Source organism: Gossypium raimondii, chromosome 1 (assembly GCF_025698545.1).
Source record: "Gossypium raimondii isolate GPD5lz chromosome 1, ASM2569854v1, whole genome shotgun sequence".
Classification (NCBI taxonomy): domain Eukaryota; kingdom Viridiplantae; phylum Streptophyta; class Magnoliopsida; order Malvales; family Malvaceae; genus Gossypium; species Gossypium raimondii.
The window spans coordinates 8,815,774-8,834,734 of NC_068565.1; positions in this window are offsets into that span (position 1 = coordinate 8,815,774).

The following is an 18,961-nucleotide window of genomic DNA, read 5'->3' on the forward strand; positions in this document are numbered from 1 at the left end:
TCAAGCACAAGACCACTGACACAAATAAATGCTTAACCATCAAACCAGCAAACTCATTCTTGACACCATTTCACACAGAATTAAACTTATGTTGTTAATTCCAGGCTAGAGGTTAACTTAGAATAAAATAGCAAATTTTTCCAAAGATGCAACTCAAGATACAGAGATTTAATTATAAAAAAATTCAATAGTCAGACATTCAAATTTTTGAGGCGTTACAGATTAGGAAGTTTACCCAAAAATATATTTTTTAACTGATAAATAATTGATACCATAACTCAGTCCATCACAACCTCTCTTGCTTGATTGGCCTCCGCCTACGGCCACGCCTCTCTTGCCTTGCTTGCTCTTTAATAGCTCGTTTTTAGTGAAATCGAAACAATGGTTTCGGGACCACAAATCTGAGTCCGTAAGGAAAATTATTTTAATATTAGTGCATGGTTTGCATTATAATAGAAATATCGTATAAAAAATTTCGTTAAGAAAATTTTACCGATTACATGTCTAATTTGATAAAGGACCAAATTGCATAAAGTGCAAAAGTTGGATTCTAATAGCTAAAAGGATCAAATAGCTATGAAATTCAAAATTGGAGGTCCTTTTATGGCAAATAAACCATTTAGAGGAGTTAGTAGATAAGTATACTTAGTCATCCATGGAAAATTAAATAAAGAAAAGGATGAAATTGGAAAATTAATAAAATAAAAGATGATAAATAAATAAATATCTAATACAATCACTTATCATCATCTTTCCCAATTAAAAAGATGGAAACCCTAGCTATGGTGTTGAGTTTTGAGCAAGCTTAATTGGCTTAATTAGGTAAGTATTTTGGTCCGCTTTTAATATTTTTTATATTTTGGAGATCATAATAGCTTAATCTAGTTATCTTGGGGATTAATTTGTAAAGTTATCAAAGTATTAAAGTTTTTCCATGGATTAATATGCATGAATTATGAAATTTATGGTGGAAAATGAAAGGTTGTTGATAGATAAACAACTTTTGTAAAGTAAATTTTGATGAAATTGTGATTTTGGGACTAAATTTTAAAGATGTAAAATTTATGGAAAATTTTTGAATTTTATGAATTACATGGGCTGAAAATTCTATATGTAAAAATTGGTTAGGCTTGTAATAAAGGTTAAATTGCATGAATTTCATTTTTTCGAGCCTAGGGACGAAATTAGAATTAATTAAAAGTATAGGGGCAAAAATGGTAATTTTTGCCTAAGATGTGAATTGGATTGAATTGAATGTAAATTGTATTAAATTGATGTCAAATTCATTCGTATAGATCCGGATACACCAAATACGGGGTTAGATAAAGATAAAGAAAAAGTAATGGATTAGTAGCATACAAGTTCACGAACATTGTCGAGGTAAGTTAATGTAATTAAATTGTGTACATTTATATGTTTGAATTTACTGTTGTATATATATGAGTTGTGTAATTGTCATGTATATGAAATTGATTACATATCCGACAAAGCCCGATAAACATCAAGTCTCGATTGAATAAATGAAATTCGATGGATACAGGATTTCTCGTATTGGTTGTAGTCCTGCATATGTTGCGGACACACCACAGCTCAAAAGAGCATCCTGTTATTAGTCCTTTCAAGCTTCCCGTTATATGGTTCTTGTGAGTTTCCTGTTAATAGCTCTTTGAAACATCCCGATCGGTTGTGATCCTGCATGTGTTGTGGGCACACTACAGCTCTTATGAGCTTTCCGTTATATGGCTCTTCATGAGCTTCCCAATTAAAGGCTCTTTGTGAGCTTCCTGATTAATGGCTCTCCGGTGCTACCTGATATGGCTCGCTTGAACTTCCCGATATATGGCTATCCGGAGCTTCCTGATTAATGGCTCTTCGGAGCTACCCGTTATTGGCCCGCATGAGCTTCCTAATTATGGCTCTTATGAGCTTCCTGTTATACAGCCTGGAAAAGCTTCCCGTTAGATGGCTCACATGAGTTTCCTATTATATGGCTTGATAGAGGGCTTCCCGATTATGTGTTTTAATAAGCATCCCCGAATATGAATTGACGAATTTCAGATTTGTACACTTTATGTGTACTATCCAGGTATCCATTGATATTTTAAATGATTCAACGGGCAAAATTCTGATATGATAAAATAAATAAATTCAAGGTGAAATGTTACCTGTATATACATGAAATACATGAAAAATTGATATTGATGAGCTCATCCCTGATTCTTGGTACCCACATGAAATATATGACTAACATGTTGATAAAGTTGTATGTTTAGGCTATTAGCCAAATTGCTTGGATGCATTTTGTATGCTTACCTTAAATGTAAATGAATGGTAAGTTTATTTCCTGTCATACGAACTTACTAAGCATTAAACCCTTACTCTATTTTATTTCCTCTGTTTTATAGTAGCTCGTTAAGGTTGGAAGTTAGTCGAAAACACATCACACTATCCATCGGCCCATTGCGGTACATATAGAAAACTAATTTTTTGTTATAATGGCATGTATAGGGTAAATTGATTAATATTAGCTTAATAGCATTTTGTTGTAAGGAGCCATTGGAATGGCTTATGTTGGACATATTTTTATGTATATATATCAATGTGAGTGTTTGGTATGGTTGATAGATGAAAAACATATAGGTATATTGATCATTGATTTGAGATAGTATATGATAATGTGACATGTTTAAAACTTAACTTTGGCTTGAATTAATTATCTTGAATTGGTTTGTGAATGAGTTAAAGTGTTAATGTAGATGGAAGGCAAATTTAGGTGAGAAATATGGCTTGGAAATAGCTCTATTTCGTTTACACGGGCAGAGATACGGGTGTGTGTCTCAGCCGTGTATGACACACAGCCTAACCCACGGGCATGTGAATTGGTCGTGTGTCCCCTGCATCTTTAAAATTTAAAATAGAATACTCAAGATTTTTCACACAGCTTGGCGCACGGGCATGTGGCTTGGCCGTGTGACCCTTACACCTAGACACGACCTAGCACACGGGCATGGGACTTGATCGTGTGACCCAAGTCAGAGAGTTACACGGGTACAGATACAGGCTGGAACACGGCCATGTGCCCTATTTTGAGTGCCCACACGGCCAAGGACACGGGCGTGTCACATGGCCATGTGGCTCACACAGCTTGACCACACGGGCGTGTGTCCCCTGCACCTTAGAAAAATTTTGAGATTTTGCGAAAAAAATTTTAAGTACTCGGTTTTGTCCCGACTTGTTTCTAATGTATGTTTTGGACCTCGAGGGCTCATAGAAGGGACTTCGTGAATAATATCTGACATGGATGTTAAATAATTTGAAATGTCTTTTTTTGATCTGTTTATTTCGGTAATGTTTCGTAACCCTGTTCTGGCGACAGATAAGGTTAAGGGTGTTACATGCTCCACCCACAACTCAACACAGATGCCACATCTCGTTTACAGCTGAAACGAGGCTGCTGTTAATGATGAAATTTCATTGAGAGAAGGACATTGGATGTTTGGACTTAAACCTAGTATCTCTACGTAAGTTATTTGCTTCATCTTCTTTATTTAAAGTGGAAAGCATTTAGATTTTTGGCTTGTATTCATGTGTAGTTAAAAAATCTTTAAACTATGTTTTTTCTTTCAAGCTGTAGTTAAATATTTTAATTTAATCCTCACTATAAATTATAAATATAGTTTTGTTGATACAGTTTCTGGTTGGATGAAATAGGGAGGAAGAAGATGTTCTGGTGAAGAGGAAAATAAGAGGTATCGTCTCTCAAGAGCCCCCCTCAAGGTCTTTAGAAATATATATAAGGTGGCTTCTTTTAGGTCAAATCCCGAGTTGGACTTCGAGTCGGGTTAAAATATATTTTATTATATTTTTGTTGATTTATTATCGTAACCTTCTACATACAAGATTTTCAAATTTTTATGGATTACAATACAATTTGTGGTATTCTACAATACAGTTCTTAGTATTTTACAACACGGTTCATTTCTTTAACCATTTCTCAAATAGCCTTTTAACTTATGTACCAAACTATCAGACAACAGAACTTACTTAGTAAAGTTTCGAGTTAAAACTTACGTAGTAAGCCCTCAATTACATGTTCCATGCATGTAAAATTATCTCAAAAGAATCACTTTATAACTCTTGATCGACAAGATGAGTGATAAATTGTTATACAATTATAATAAAATATATTTTACCTGACTCAGAAAAAAATCACCTTATATATATTTCTAAAGACCCTCTCGAGAGGGACTCTTGAGAGACGATACTTTTATTTTCCTCTTCACCAGAACATCTTTTTTCTCCTTCCATCCAATCTGAAACTGTATCAATAAGTTTAATCATTACTCTCCTATTACTTGCTACTTTCAGTTTATTTTTGTTTGAGTTTTATTTACTTTTTTAATATTTGTTTTATTGTTATTTATTTATGTCATATTAGTATTTTTTTCTCTTTAATTTTTCTAATTACTTTTTTGCGGATATGGTATTAAGAATTATATATCAAAATTTGTGTAATGTAAATTTTGGATGAACTATGGTTTTATTTTAGTTATTTTACTATTTATGTAATTATGCCTCCTTTAATTACTAGTGTAATAATATAGGAAAATACTTATTTAATATATACTATAATATTTAGATATACAATAAATAATAATTAGTACAAATTTAAACTTAAAATTAGAATATTGAGTGAGTATTTGTAAAAAAAATAAGATTTCTTCAAAATAAGAAAAGTTTTTCTCTTTTCTGAAACAAGTAATGTGAGTGATTAAAATTACCAATTAAAGTTAATTTATAGTTAACTATAACACTAAAACGTGGTAAAAAAAATAATACTCCTACCAAACATAGCATTAGTGTTGTTGATGTTGAGTATATGCCATTACAACTGTGTATAGGTTGCATTCATGAAATATATACGAGCAACTAGTTTTCAAAATAACAAGGCAATGTCTTTGAATTAACTTAATCAATGACCCATTCGTTGCATTGGATAAGAGTTTAGCGATACTTATTTATGACAGGATACCCTTTTTCTGAATCGAGTGAATTCATTAGTTTTAATTATAAAATTTGAGTTGTCAATATTTTGACACTAAGAAATATTGAAAGTCATTTTATTTTGGAAAATTCATCTCACCCAGAAAATAAAAAGTGTTTTGTTATTTGTAATTAATTGAAGGGGTCTTAATTAAATATCATATTTCATATTTTTAATATTAAGAATATTTTTTTATAAGGCGCAACTAATGGGTTGTTAACTATAGATGCCGTAGGGTGCTATAACTTTCTTTGCACATAACTGACTCATGAACTTAATTTTCTCTAGATTTCAAGGCATTCCTAAAAGTTAATTTTCTTTGAATTTCAACACGGTTTAAATTTTTCATTTTTAAGACACCTAACTAAAAAAGAAAAACAAAATCGAGAATAACTTCTATTTTAATTTAAAACCCTTATATTTTCTAAAATTGAAATTTTTCATTTTTTCTTCTAAATTTTAATTAAAACTAAACACAATGATGCTATTAAAATTAATAATGCAAAACCAAACTTATTGCTAAATTTTTAATGATTTTGCAAGGCAAGCTTTGTATTACAGTTAGATTATCTGTTTGGATCTTGGATTATTCAAAACTTAATTAAAATGCATGAAAATAATTTTTAAAATATAAACATCAATCATGCATAGACCGTTGAAGCACATTATATGTCTTTTTATCAATTATGTACTTCAAAAAAACTACCAAAAAAAAAGTTGTAGTTATCAAATTAATAATTATTATAATCACATCATTCTTTTTATATCTTTTTCAAATGCTTTTGAGACATAGAAGGATAATAAATATTTAAGTATTTTTTTAATTGATATTTTTTCAAATATATTTAGGATCAGGGGTGAAACTGGGCCTGATAAGAGCCTCAGCCTCCTTAAAATGAAAAGTTTTTCATTTAGGCCACTTTATAATTTATAAAATTTTAAATTAGAAATGATAAAATTACACTTTGGCACCATGATAAAAATTTGATTTAATCATTTAAAGGCTATTCAAATGGGGAAATTGTATTTTTATTATCGTAAAAATATACAAAAAAATATTTTCTGACTTCTCCCCTGCTTGGGATATTGGAGGATAATTAAATTTAATGTAAAATAGACTTGAGTTTGTTGCTGAGGTACTCCTATTCTGCCCACAACATTCTCACTCTACTCTCAAGGTCCATTGTCCTCTGGTCTTCCACGATGGCTAGGTTTGTAGGGAGTAAGTGTCTCTAGAAAAGGTTTGTTAAGGTTCTCGAGTTCCCGATGTTGGCACAATTCGGTTTCTACATTTTGTATTTCGTTTACGACTTGAGCAAGCCTTGTTGTATCTGCAACAGTAGCCATACATGCTATTATTCGATTTCTTTTATTTGAATTTGATGAAGTGAAAACATTTATCAAACATCTTTTTATAGAGTGGTAAGAGTAATCTCGCAAGACGGCATGAATTAGATAACTTAATAGCTTTCTTTTATAACTAGCCATTATATTAAAACATTTAGTTGGTTAGGGTAGGATACAAACAAAGAACACTACACATGCAAAAAAGATTGTTAAAGATTAAATTAATATTTATTTTTTTGAAAAATAAGTGAATATCAAGAATGGTTTTTTGAAAAAAGTGGAGGGAGCTAATATAAGCAAAATATAGTATTGTAATGATTAGCACAAATTTATAACAAAAATTCTGTGAATAATTTATTGCAATTGTTGTTTTAATTTTATTGGCAATGAGTTGCTTTTATATCGTCCTTTTTGAAATTACGAGGCATGATGAAAGGGAATGCTTTTATGTAGTTTTGATGGAGCTTCTGCGGTATTTTGAGGTTGCTTCAAAATGTGCTAAGAAATGCAATATTTTTGGACAACGTTTCTTCCTTACTGGAGCGTTGGTTGTGTGCCAACGAGTTGTTGCTTTCCACGTTCGTAATTAATCTAGACAAACATTTTTTAAATCTGTTATCTTTATATAATTTTAAATCTCCTTTATCCAAAAATAATAATAACAACAGTTCTCCTCATTTTTCTCAAGTATTTTTTTATCAATAAGAGTAACATCTCCTCTGATAAAAGATAGTTTATATAAATAAATAAATAACCCCTAATAATATTAGGGTTCATATTCATTCAAGGTAGTTAATATCGTATTGATGAAGGTATCTTTTTTTTAGTATTGGCATGTACCGGTATTGGTCTATTTCAATGTACCATTTTAGATTTATCACTATTTTAAAAATATTATATATTTATATAAAAATATTTATAAATATTTGGTAGCATGTTTATTTTGCATGTTTTATGTGTTCAAATTAATTAATTAATTCCTGCTAAAATGGTGATTTTATATTTAAATTCTGTCATAACGCAATTGGATGATTTAAATAAAAAACAAGCGAAAATGACTAAATTGGAGCACAAGCAATAAAAGAGGACCAAATCAAAATTTTAAGACATTTAAGGGCTAATCAGATTTTGACTTTGTAAAAGTCATATTTAGAAAAAATCATATATGAATTTGATTTCATGTAATTGGTTATTAGGTGAGTTAGGTTAATTTTAGTATATGATATGTATATAAATAAGGTGTATGTATGGTGACCTTTGAAAAACACACCTGAATACAATGGAAATATAAAGCAGTTTATTTCTTTCATATGTTTGTAACCATTTTCTTTCCTTATTAAGCATTCTACCCAAATAACCAAATAATAATAATTAATTATTTATGTAAATACCCCTAATTTAAAAACAATCACCTAAATAACTTAAAATGAACAGTAAAATTGGGTTATGGGGACTAAATGGCCGACACCACTATTTTTTCTATTAAAAAATAATTCTTGGGGTTTTGGACACTAGATGACCGGCACTCATATAACTTTTTTCAAATCGTATCATACTGGTATATATTTATATCAATATTTAAAAAAATATTTTGAGTGTTGACACATTGATGACCAACACCCTTTTATCTGATTAAAAAATTATCTTTTTTATTGTCAGGTGCCGGCCAACAAAAGTCCAATCTTACCCAATAAAAGGGATGAGAATATTGCAACATATTTAAAATGATAGGAGAAATGATTGTGAATATATACCCATATAGAATATATATATATATATATATATATATATATATATATATATATATATATATATATCAATATCTTACACTCATACGAGTAAATAGATTTTAGTAATTTTGTACTCCCACAATTAATAGGCTATTATTAGAAGCATGGAGGGATGACACAAATACCATGATGATATGAAAATTTAGAAAATAAATAAGACTTACCAAAAATGATAATTAAAATATATTTAATAATTTTAATTAACTTAATTTCATATATAAAATTAACTTTATTTTATTTTTGTATCATTTGTTTTCGATTAAACTATTTCAAGCAATCTTTTGTTAGTAGTATTCACTTGGAATATTTTGTATTTGATGAAAAATAGTTGATACTTTAAAATTTAGGTCAGCTTTTGCTATTAGCATACTATGAGTAAGTTGTGAATTTAGAATATGTACTTTAATTTGATGTTTTTAATTTTTATACTTTTAAAATTTTAGTCCTAACCAAATGATAGTGCTATTAAATTCATTAAAATTTGCTATTTTTAAAATTTGGTGCGGCTAACATATTATTGTATGTATAATGTTATATTAGTTTGCTATTTTCACACAATACTAACAAAAATTAGTTAATAGATTTAAGGATTGTCGTTTGCAAAAACTAAATTTTGAAATTCAAAAATTATATTGACTAAGAATGATCTAGTTGGAGAACATGGGCTAAATTTATAACTTTACATATAATGCAACACTAATAGCATATTTTAACCAAACAGATTTAATTGTTACCGTTTAGTTAAGATTAAAATTTTAAAATTTGAAAATATAGGGTCTAAATTTGATCAAATTAAAGTACATGTACCAAATTTATAACTTACATAATGTACAAGGTCTAATAGTAGAATTTGACCTAAAATTTAAATTTGAATAGTTATAATTTATTAAAAATTAATAATAGCCTTTTTCATTTTTTGAACTTATTAAAAAATTAAAATAAATTAAGTTTATTTCATTATTTTCAAAATCGGATCAAATCAATCGAAATATCGATCTAAAGAGGAATTAAACTGGTTGATCGACGAATTGGGGATTTGTTGGTCCACTTACCACTCAAGCCTGCCTTGGATTCCTAAGCCCGGGTTTTCTACTCAAAGAACTCAACAGAACCTTGTTTGTCCTTATTGCCAAAAGCACACAACAAAAATGACTCGGCGACTTTCATCCAATTAGTTTATGCAATGTCATTTACAAAATTTGTACAAAGATAATCGTGAACCGTCTAAAGCCAATCATGCAAGCTGTCATCACCAAATTCCAGAATGCATTCATCCAAGACAGAAACATCATGGAAACATTCTTTTAGGAAGTGAACTCATCCATACCATCCAATCTAAAAGGTATGGCAAAGGAATATTGGCAGCCCCAAAAATTGACATGGTGCAAAGCATATGATTGTATCAATTGGAATTTCTTACTTTGCATCATGGGAAAAAAATGGGCTTTAGTACACATTGGATACACCTTATATCCCAATATCCTATCGGATCCTAATTAACGATCACCCCACTAAGCCTTTTCACCCATACTGAGGTCTCTGTCAAGGAGACCCACTCTCTCCATTCTTGTTTCTTCTATGCCAGAACATCCTATCTCTGTTTATATAAGCTGATCTTTCATCATATGTGCTAGGCATTCCTATAAGCAAACATGGCATTCCCTTAAATCATCTCTTGTTCACTGGTGATTCTTACCTCTTCTACAAAGCAATAGTGCAATCCACGAGAGCATTAAAGAAGAGAATAAAAACGTATGGCAATTTTTCAAAACTTTTCATCAACTACACAAAATTTGATATTTTCTTTAGCAAAGCGGGCAAGGCACAACACAAACGATGGATCACAAGAATCATGGGAGTATAACGCACCAATAGTCCAGGCAAATGCCTAGGCTTCTAATTAGAACACCTAAACCAACGTGTTGAAGTATAGAAGTAACATAGTAGAATAAACTTATTTCTTCATTGATTTGAGAAATGAATAACAGACCTATTTAAGAAACGTAAACTAATAACCGTTTTCTTAACAGTTAACTAACTATGCTAACAACCAAAACTAACAATACTTAATACTCATAACATTTCCCGTGCTATCCTGACTTCCTTCCCTGTTGAAACCTTATCCTTCATTTGGAGCCACCCTCAGCTACTGCCTGAACTTGTTGAAAATATTACAGAAAATGGTTTTGTAAACACATCAGCAACCTGATCTAGGCTTGAAACATGTCCAACTTGAAGTATTCCTGCTTCTACTTTCTCTCTTACAAAGAATATGTCTAGCTCCACATGCTTAAACTTCGAATGCATGACTGGGTTGCCTGCAACAGCCACTGCAGCGGAACTATCACACCAAACCAATGATTTCTTCTGAATCGAGACGCATAGCTTAGTTAAAAAGGACTGAAGCCAGACGATTTCTGTAGTAACGTTTACCAAGCTTCAGTATTCAGCTTCTGCTGTAGAGCGGGAGACAACATGTTGCTTTCTAGAGCTCCACGAAACCAAATTTCCTCCAAGAAAAATGCAATAACCCAAAGTGGATCTTCGATCATCGATGTTAGAACCCCAGCTAGAATCTGAGTAACCTTCAAGCATAAACTTAGAAGTTTGATGAAAATGAAGACCATGATTTAATGTGCCCTGCAAATACTGCAAAATTCTTTTAACAGTTTTAAAATGCGTATCGAGAGGTCTGTGCATGAACTGACAGACTTTGTTGACAGAAAATGCAATATCTGGCCTGGTGATCACTATGTACTAAAGTGCACCTACTATGCTCCAGAAAAAGCTTTCATCTTCAACCATACTTCCTTCATGAACTGACAAACGACAAGTAGAGACCATTGGTGTGGGAGAGCAATTTGCCTTCTCCATAGAGGCTTTCTTAAGCAAATCCAGTATATATTTCTTTTGGCTCAGCACGAGTCCATCTATGGTGTGACTAACTTCAACACCCATAAAGTAGTTCAACCTCCCTAAATCCTTTAGAGCAAACTGGCAATTGAGATGTGTAATAAACTGAGTAATAGCACTTGAATCCGAACCAGTGACTATGATATCATCAACGTAGACTAAGACATGCATCAAATGATTCCCAGCTTTGTGAATAAAAAGAGAATTGTCTGCCTTTGAAGCTTCGAACTGACTATCAAGTAAAAACTCCATTAACTTGTGGAACCAAGCTCGAGGGGCTTGTTTAAACCTGTACAATGCTTTCTTCAACCTGCATACCAGCTGCTGGCCATTAACGCCTTGCTATTCAAAACTTGGTGGTTGCACCATGTATATTTCTTCACTTAAATCACCATTTAAAAATACGTTATTAACATCTATCTGACGGAGAGACCATTCCAAGGACCGGGCTAAAAGTTTCGTGAAAGTCAATGCCAGTTTCTTAAAGATATCCCTTCACTACTAAACGACCCTTGTACCGTGCAACTGACCCATCAGCATTTCTCTTAACCTTGAATATCCATTTGCATCCGACTGCCCTTTTGCCTTCAAGTAATGGTACAAGATCCCCAAGTGTGATTTGAAATTAAAGCCTGGTACTCAGCTTGTGCAACTGTTGTCCACTCAGAGCTCTGAAACACTTCTTCTATAGAGACTGGCTCCCTAGTAGTCACAACTGAAGTAAACACCTCAGACCTGTAAATGCTAGACTTAGATCGGGTTTGCATAGGATGAACATTCTCAATAGTCCGAACAGGAACATCAGATTGAACTATAGGCAAAGGCTGATGTTGTTCATCATCAGAACTAGATGACTGAGCTGATACATTTGTAATAGAGTGACCTGAGGCAAAAACAGGCAGAGATGTCAAACTGTTAGAATTTGTTACCAGAGGATTGAATGGAACTGTGGTTGCAACGAGAGGAATGTAAGACTGTCAACGAGTTTTAGAAGAAGAACGTTGCTGAAACGAAAATTGAGTCTCATCGAAAACCACATGTTGAGACACAAATACACGACCAGTATCATCAAGACATCATACCCTTTATGATTAGCCTCAATGCCAAGAAAAACACAGCACTTGGACCTAAACTACAGCTTGTGTTTGTTGTATGGTCGCAAGCAAGGGAAGCAGGCACAACCAAAAATGCATAGACAAGAGTAATCAGGCTATTCTTTATGTAGTACTTCATATGGACTGACACCTTGAAGTGGAGTTGAAGGTAACCTATTAACTATATGGACTGCATATGAAAAAGCAGAAGACGAAAACTTCAGAGGAAGAGATACATGTGCTAGGAGTGCCAACCCCATGTCAACAACTTGTCGATGTCTCTTCTCAACCACACCATTTTGCTCCAAGGTATGAGGACATGTAAGTCTATGTTGAATGCCACATTTAAACAAATGAGTAGACAGTGACCGATATTCACCTCCCCAATCGGTTTGAAGCATTTTTATGAAGAACCCAAATTGAACTCGAACCATTCGTTGAAAATGAAGAAAACAGTTCAACACTTCAGACTTAGCCTTGGTGAAATACAACCATGTATATCTGTTGTGCATATCTACAAAAGACACATAGTAAGAAAATCCATTTGACTTCTCATGAGCTGGTCCCCAAACATTAGATACAACAAGTTCAAATGGCAACGAATACACTGTTTTAGAAGTGCTGAATGAAAGTTTATGAGATTTGCCTAATTGACAAGCAGAATAAACACTTGGCAGACAATTATTCTTGAAAGAAATATTACAACTTCGTAAGAATTGAGATAGAACACTGTTGCACGGATGCCCGAGCCGTTGATGCCATAACAAAGGTGCTGACAAACGTCGAAGTATTGCACACACTCATAGAATTGCAGCAGGTGACTTGAAAATATCAGCTGTAGACACGTCAAACCTATAGAGACCTTTATACATGTGGTCCACTAGAAGCACCTTCCCTGTTTGAATGTCCTTCACAAAGCACATATAGGGGTGAAACTCAAAATACACCAAATTATCCTTGGCAAATTGACCCACAGACAATAGGTTTTTACAAACACTAGGCACATGAAGAATGTTTCTAAGATGAAATAGTTTAGAGCCCGACATCATAGACGAGGAACCTACATGAGCTATAGAAACATGCTCACCATTTCCCATAGACACCCTATCTATACATGTGTAAGGAGAAGAAGATGATAGATTTGCCACGTCTGGAGTGACATGATTCGTGGCTCCAGAATTCGGATACCAAGTCTGGACTAAAGAATCTGTAGGAGGAGACCGAGGAACCTGTGTAGAAGCTTGTGAATGAAAATTGCAACAAGAAGATGAACTTTGCTCATAACGATGATAGTTAACAGTTTTTGAGTCATTACTATCCACACCAGAAAAGTTTTCATCAAACCGATGATAACAAGTTTGAACAACATGTCCAAGCTTACCACACAGCTGACACTGTGGTCTGGAACGTGTCTACCCCCTGCCATTACTGCGACTTCTTCCACGAAATTAGCCTCTTCCATGTTCCCTAGGACTTTATCTAAAACTTGAACCATAACTATTAGAACCATCAGTAGCTTTAGTAGGATGAGAGTTCTTTGAATAGGAAGTGAAATTGGCTTGCATAGGGACTTCAGACAACATATCCAACTGTTGAGCTTCACAGTCAATAAGCAACTCAGCCAACAGATCTAGAGACATCAGAGTGGCTGAAGCAATCACACGAACAGACTCAAATTCTGATGAGATTCCAGCCAAGATAATGCTGACCTGTTCTTGCTCAGTCACAACACTTCTAGCAGCAATGAGGCTATCACTCAGTTGTTTTACCTTTGACAAATATTCTTTAATTGAAAGACTCACTTTCTTGAGAGAATACAAATCATGTCGCATTCTTGAAATCTTAATGCTAGACTTCACACCAAACCGTTTTTTAATTGTGGACCAAATATCAAAACTACTATTGGCTGATGTAAGATGAACCAAAACTTCATCTGAACCTGTAGACGATAGCCAAGTTGAGAGAAATTTGTCTTGTTTCTTATGAGCAAGAAACACCGGGTTATCAACCAATTGACCATCAACACCAGGAACAAGAGGAGAGGGAACCGGAACAGTACCTTGTACAAAGCCTTCAAGATCATAACCTTCAAGAATGAGCAAGATTTGATGCTTCTAGAGAAGAAAATTACTCTCGGTAAGCTTGATAGTGTCATGCTTGGAAAAGGAGTGGATAGTGTGCGACACAGCACTGCCAGAATTTCACGAAGGATCTCCCCCAAAAGTAGAAGAGTAGTGAGGTGTATCATCCCCAAGTACAAGATCAGAAGCCATGAAGTAAGGAGAAAACTTGTGAGAAAAAGAACACACTATGAACCTGTTGCTCGTGATACCATGTTGAAGTATAGAAGTAACATAGTATAATAAACTTCTTTCTTCATTGATTTGAGAAATGAATAACAGACCTATTTAATAGACGTAAACTAATAATCGTTTTCTTAACAGTTAAGTAACTATGCTAACAACCAAAACTAACAATACTTAATACTCATAACACAACGTCGTATTTTCTTTCAACCTACAATTGAACATCTACAACAGAAGTTGGAAGCATGAAAAGCAAAACTTCTATCCCCTGTTGGCAAGGCGGTACTCATTCAATCCACCCTATCGACCACCCTGCTATATACTTTATCTTGTACAAAAGTTCCCAAATTGGTAACTGACCAAATCGATAGAACCATCCAAAACTTTTGGTATGGCCACGATCAAAACAAAGAAAAACTTTAGATGTGCCACTAGGATAAACTCTGCCAACACAAAACTCTCTAGGAATAAGGAAAATGGAGCTCATGAATGACGCGCTCCTTTGTAAACAAGCGTGGGACATACGCATCGAAGGATTAGACATTCAAATTTGGAACAAGAAAAAGGTCACAACTATTGGGAACGACGTGGCACTCAATGGCGGAGCCACGTTATAGGTTGATTGACCCCACAAAAAAATTAAAAAATAAATGTTACTTATAATTTTTAATTTTTTTATATAATTTATGTATTAATTTACAAAAGTAATTTAAAAATGACTTATAAAATTTTGAAAAGGATCCATCAAAATTTCAAAAAAAGAATTATTTTATAAAATAAATTATTTCATATAAAAGATAAATGAATCTCTCTAGTGATTAAAACTTAAAAGTCTCTAAATTTTTATTTTGTTCCAACACTCATCACTTTTCCCCAATTTTTTTTTAATCTCTTACTCTTTGGAATTTTTTTAAGTGTTCAATCTTTCAATCCTTTCATGTCTCCCAATTTAGTAACAACTCTTCTTTTCTTTTCATGTTTTATTGATTAATGATTGTGGCTTTTCTTATAATAGATTAGGCTTTTTATGCAAGACTTAGTTTTTTTTTTTGGAATGATTTTGAGACTTGTTGAGTAATATTTTCTCGTGTCTTGTTAATAAGAATGTTTGGGTATTTATACATGATGTTACAGGTGCTATTACAGCTCATAATAGGGTCCCACTATTTTGTCTTGACCCCGCTACCTCTAGTTCTGACATCCTCTATCCCTAATACTGACATTCTTTGGGAACTCCAGGTTTGTTAGGCATGTGTCTACGGAGCATGACATCCTTTCTGTTTCTAGGACTAACATTCTAGGCGGGTTTCGTACCAGCTGGAAGCGTGTCTAGTTGGCCTAGAGGGCACGCAGCCCTTTCTGCGAGCTCCTTAGGTGTATGCGAGCTGGGACGGTGGCCTTGCATTGCGAGCAAGGCCCTTGGCTTGGCCTTGCGAGTTGGGTCCGCGAACTAGGATAAACAATTAGGCGAGTTCGCTCTGTGACCAGGGTCCACGAACTCACCTAATTGTTCTCTTCGTGGCCCACTTTGTACTCAATCCTTTGGTGGGAGCTGCCCATGTCGTGAGCCGGAGACCCAGATCCCTTATAGGATTCAGTTCGATGAATACTAATGTATAACAAGACTATTGATTTTGTATAAGATTCCTAACATCATGGTTGAGTAATAATTTTTAGAGGTTGATTTATACGAATCCTTGAAGAAATTATGGTTGACTAATACAAACTCTTAAAGAAATTAGAATTGATTAGAAATTTAGCATTTTTATTTAGAAATTATTGTTGCTAGTGTAATTAATGTGAATCTTATGTTTAAAAAATTGATTAATTACATTCTCATGACACGAAAAGGCACTTAAGTGATGTTTGTTTTTGTGAAAGAAAATTACTATTGGTATGTTGGGTTCATGAAAACCTTTATATGTTTAAGGCTTATATATTTTTATTCTAAATGTTTAATAGGTATGGGAAAATATTTTAAAAGAAAATCTACTAGAGGAAAAACAACCAGGAAAAAAATATGCATTAATTTATATAACTTGTAGACAATCCAAATTTCCTAACTCCCCCCTGATTGCACTACATAGCCAACCACCAATAGCCTCAAATGAGACATTAGCCTTAGAACTACGAGGCACACACGCTCACCAATAGGACACACGTCGCATTCAATAACAGAGTGGCACTTGCTGGGCACATGAACTCAACTCCAGTGAATTCACAATAACCCCAAAACAATATAGGTATGTCTGGAAATTCAACTTCTCTGGTCAATTCTCCATTAAGAATGCATATCGTTTCCTCCTACGCCAATGCCAATTAAGAACTACCGAAAACACCTATTGCATCAATTGGAAGGCTCTTTGGACTATCCAGCTCCCCCCAGAGATTCTCATTTTTCTATGGAAACTCTGCTATGTTAGCATCCCTCTACGAAAGGCCCTCAGTGATAGTAGAATAACCACAGCCTCTCACTGCCCATTATGTGAAAATGACGATGAATCCCTATACCATCTATTCAGGGCATGTTCCTTCTCCAAAGTTGTCTGGTTTGGCACTCAATGGACAACACGCACGAAACACAGTGGGATCTTTGATATTAGGGAATGGGTAAGCCAATGGATTCATGATTACCACCAATCCGATCCTAGTAAAAAATCCACTAATAACGGTTGGATCTTAGTTCTGTGGCATATCTGGAAACATAGAAACCAAGTATGCTTCTCCAACCAAATTCCCAACCCAATCTAAGTTATTAGGAACATTCAGACCTGTCACATACATTACCATATCTTACTGTGCAAAGACACACCTAGAGACCAAACCATAAACAACCAAGACATAGAGGCACATCATCAGGTAGGATGCACACTCTGTCAGAATTCCCCACCTTTCGCAGTCACTATTGCCTTTACCATAATAAAAGTACAGCATTTAGAGAAACGGTGGCAATTATGGGTTACTCCCCTTCTCCCATAATATTATCACATATTACACAGGCCATTCCAAACTCTATAGCAAACTTCTCTTTGTTAGAACAATCCCACTGAAGCTCCAACAACTCGGCATTACGAATTACTAACTACATCGCCCGAATCGGAAGTGGAGGAATATGTTCAGTGGCCACTTGACAGTACATTGGGAACCGGAGGGAGACATCCAATCCAAGCACTCCACCAAGGTACCTGCTTTACAGAAATGACATCTCGGCATACACTGCATCGGAAACTCCACAGTGCTGCCTGCAAAGCGACAATCTCAATGACATCTAGGGGGTGGTTCTAAAAATGTAATCTTTAGAATGTTTTTGTTCTTGATGCTTACCAAAAAAAAAAGTTTAGATGATCGTGTCATATTATATTTTTGTATGGCCTAACGTATATAGAGAATCATTTGCGTTTGCGTCATGTTGTTATATCAATTTATCTTCATATTTTAGATAATCTTTTATAGTAATTTAATTTAGAGAAAATTGTATGTCTGTATTTTTATTTTTATTTATATGTAACATGTCGAAACTTTTTTTTTAGAAATCGACTTTTTATTTTAAAAAGATTAAAATAGAGTCGTCACCAATCCTTTTTTATTTAGGTGTGACTGGATCACCTCAAAAACTCGATCATTTTAATAAAACGTTAAATTTACTAAAACGGTAATATTTGGTCTTACAAATCCAAAAAATGGGTTCGGGAGTCAGTTATGTATGAGGAAGGATTAGCACCCTCATAACGCCCAAAATTAGTATCTAGTTGATTAATTGATGTTTTGATGCCGGAAGTTGAAAATTCAAAGAGAAATTCAAATACAATCCCTCTTTGCATAATGTTCTTTTTAATTAAAATTACTTAACTAAGTTAAAACTTATGTAAAATGCCTTCTTATCTTGAGGTAACCAAAACGAAAAGGTCATGTCTCGTGAGTTAGGGCACGACATCTCGAATCCTCGAAAATAAGATTGCTCATTATTTAATTATTATTTAAATATTATGTGTTTTTTAGTTTTAAAAGGATGTTCGGTTATTTAGGTTCAAAGAGAAAGTCAAACCCCGTAAGTTAGGGCATAATTTCTCGAATCTCTAAATAAAGAACGTTGCCTCGGTTTTAAAAATTTCCTTTTTTATGCATCGAGTAAAAACGAATGTAACATTTAAAGTGATATGCATTTAGCTTGTTTAGGCATAATATGAAAATGGACAAATATGTTTAAACATGATACATGATATAGTGATAGCAAAATGATACAAAAAAAGCCATGTGGATAAAATATCTATATTAGAATGATAAATAATAAATAAATAAATATCATAATAATAATATTAATTCATAATACTAATAGCAATAGTCATATCACTATCATAATACTAAAATAAATAAATAAACAAATAAAATATGTAATAACCACCTAAAAATGCACAAAAAGGAATATGACAACATAAATTTTAAGTGCTAAAATAAAATATATAAAAA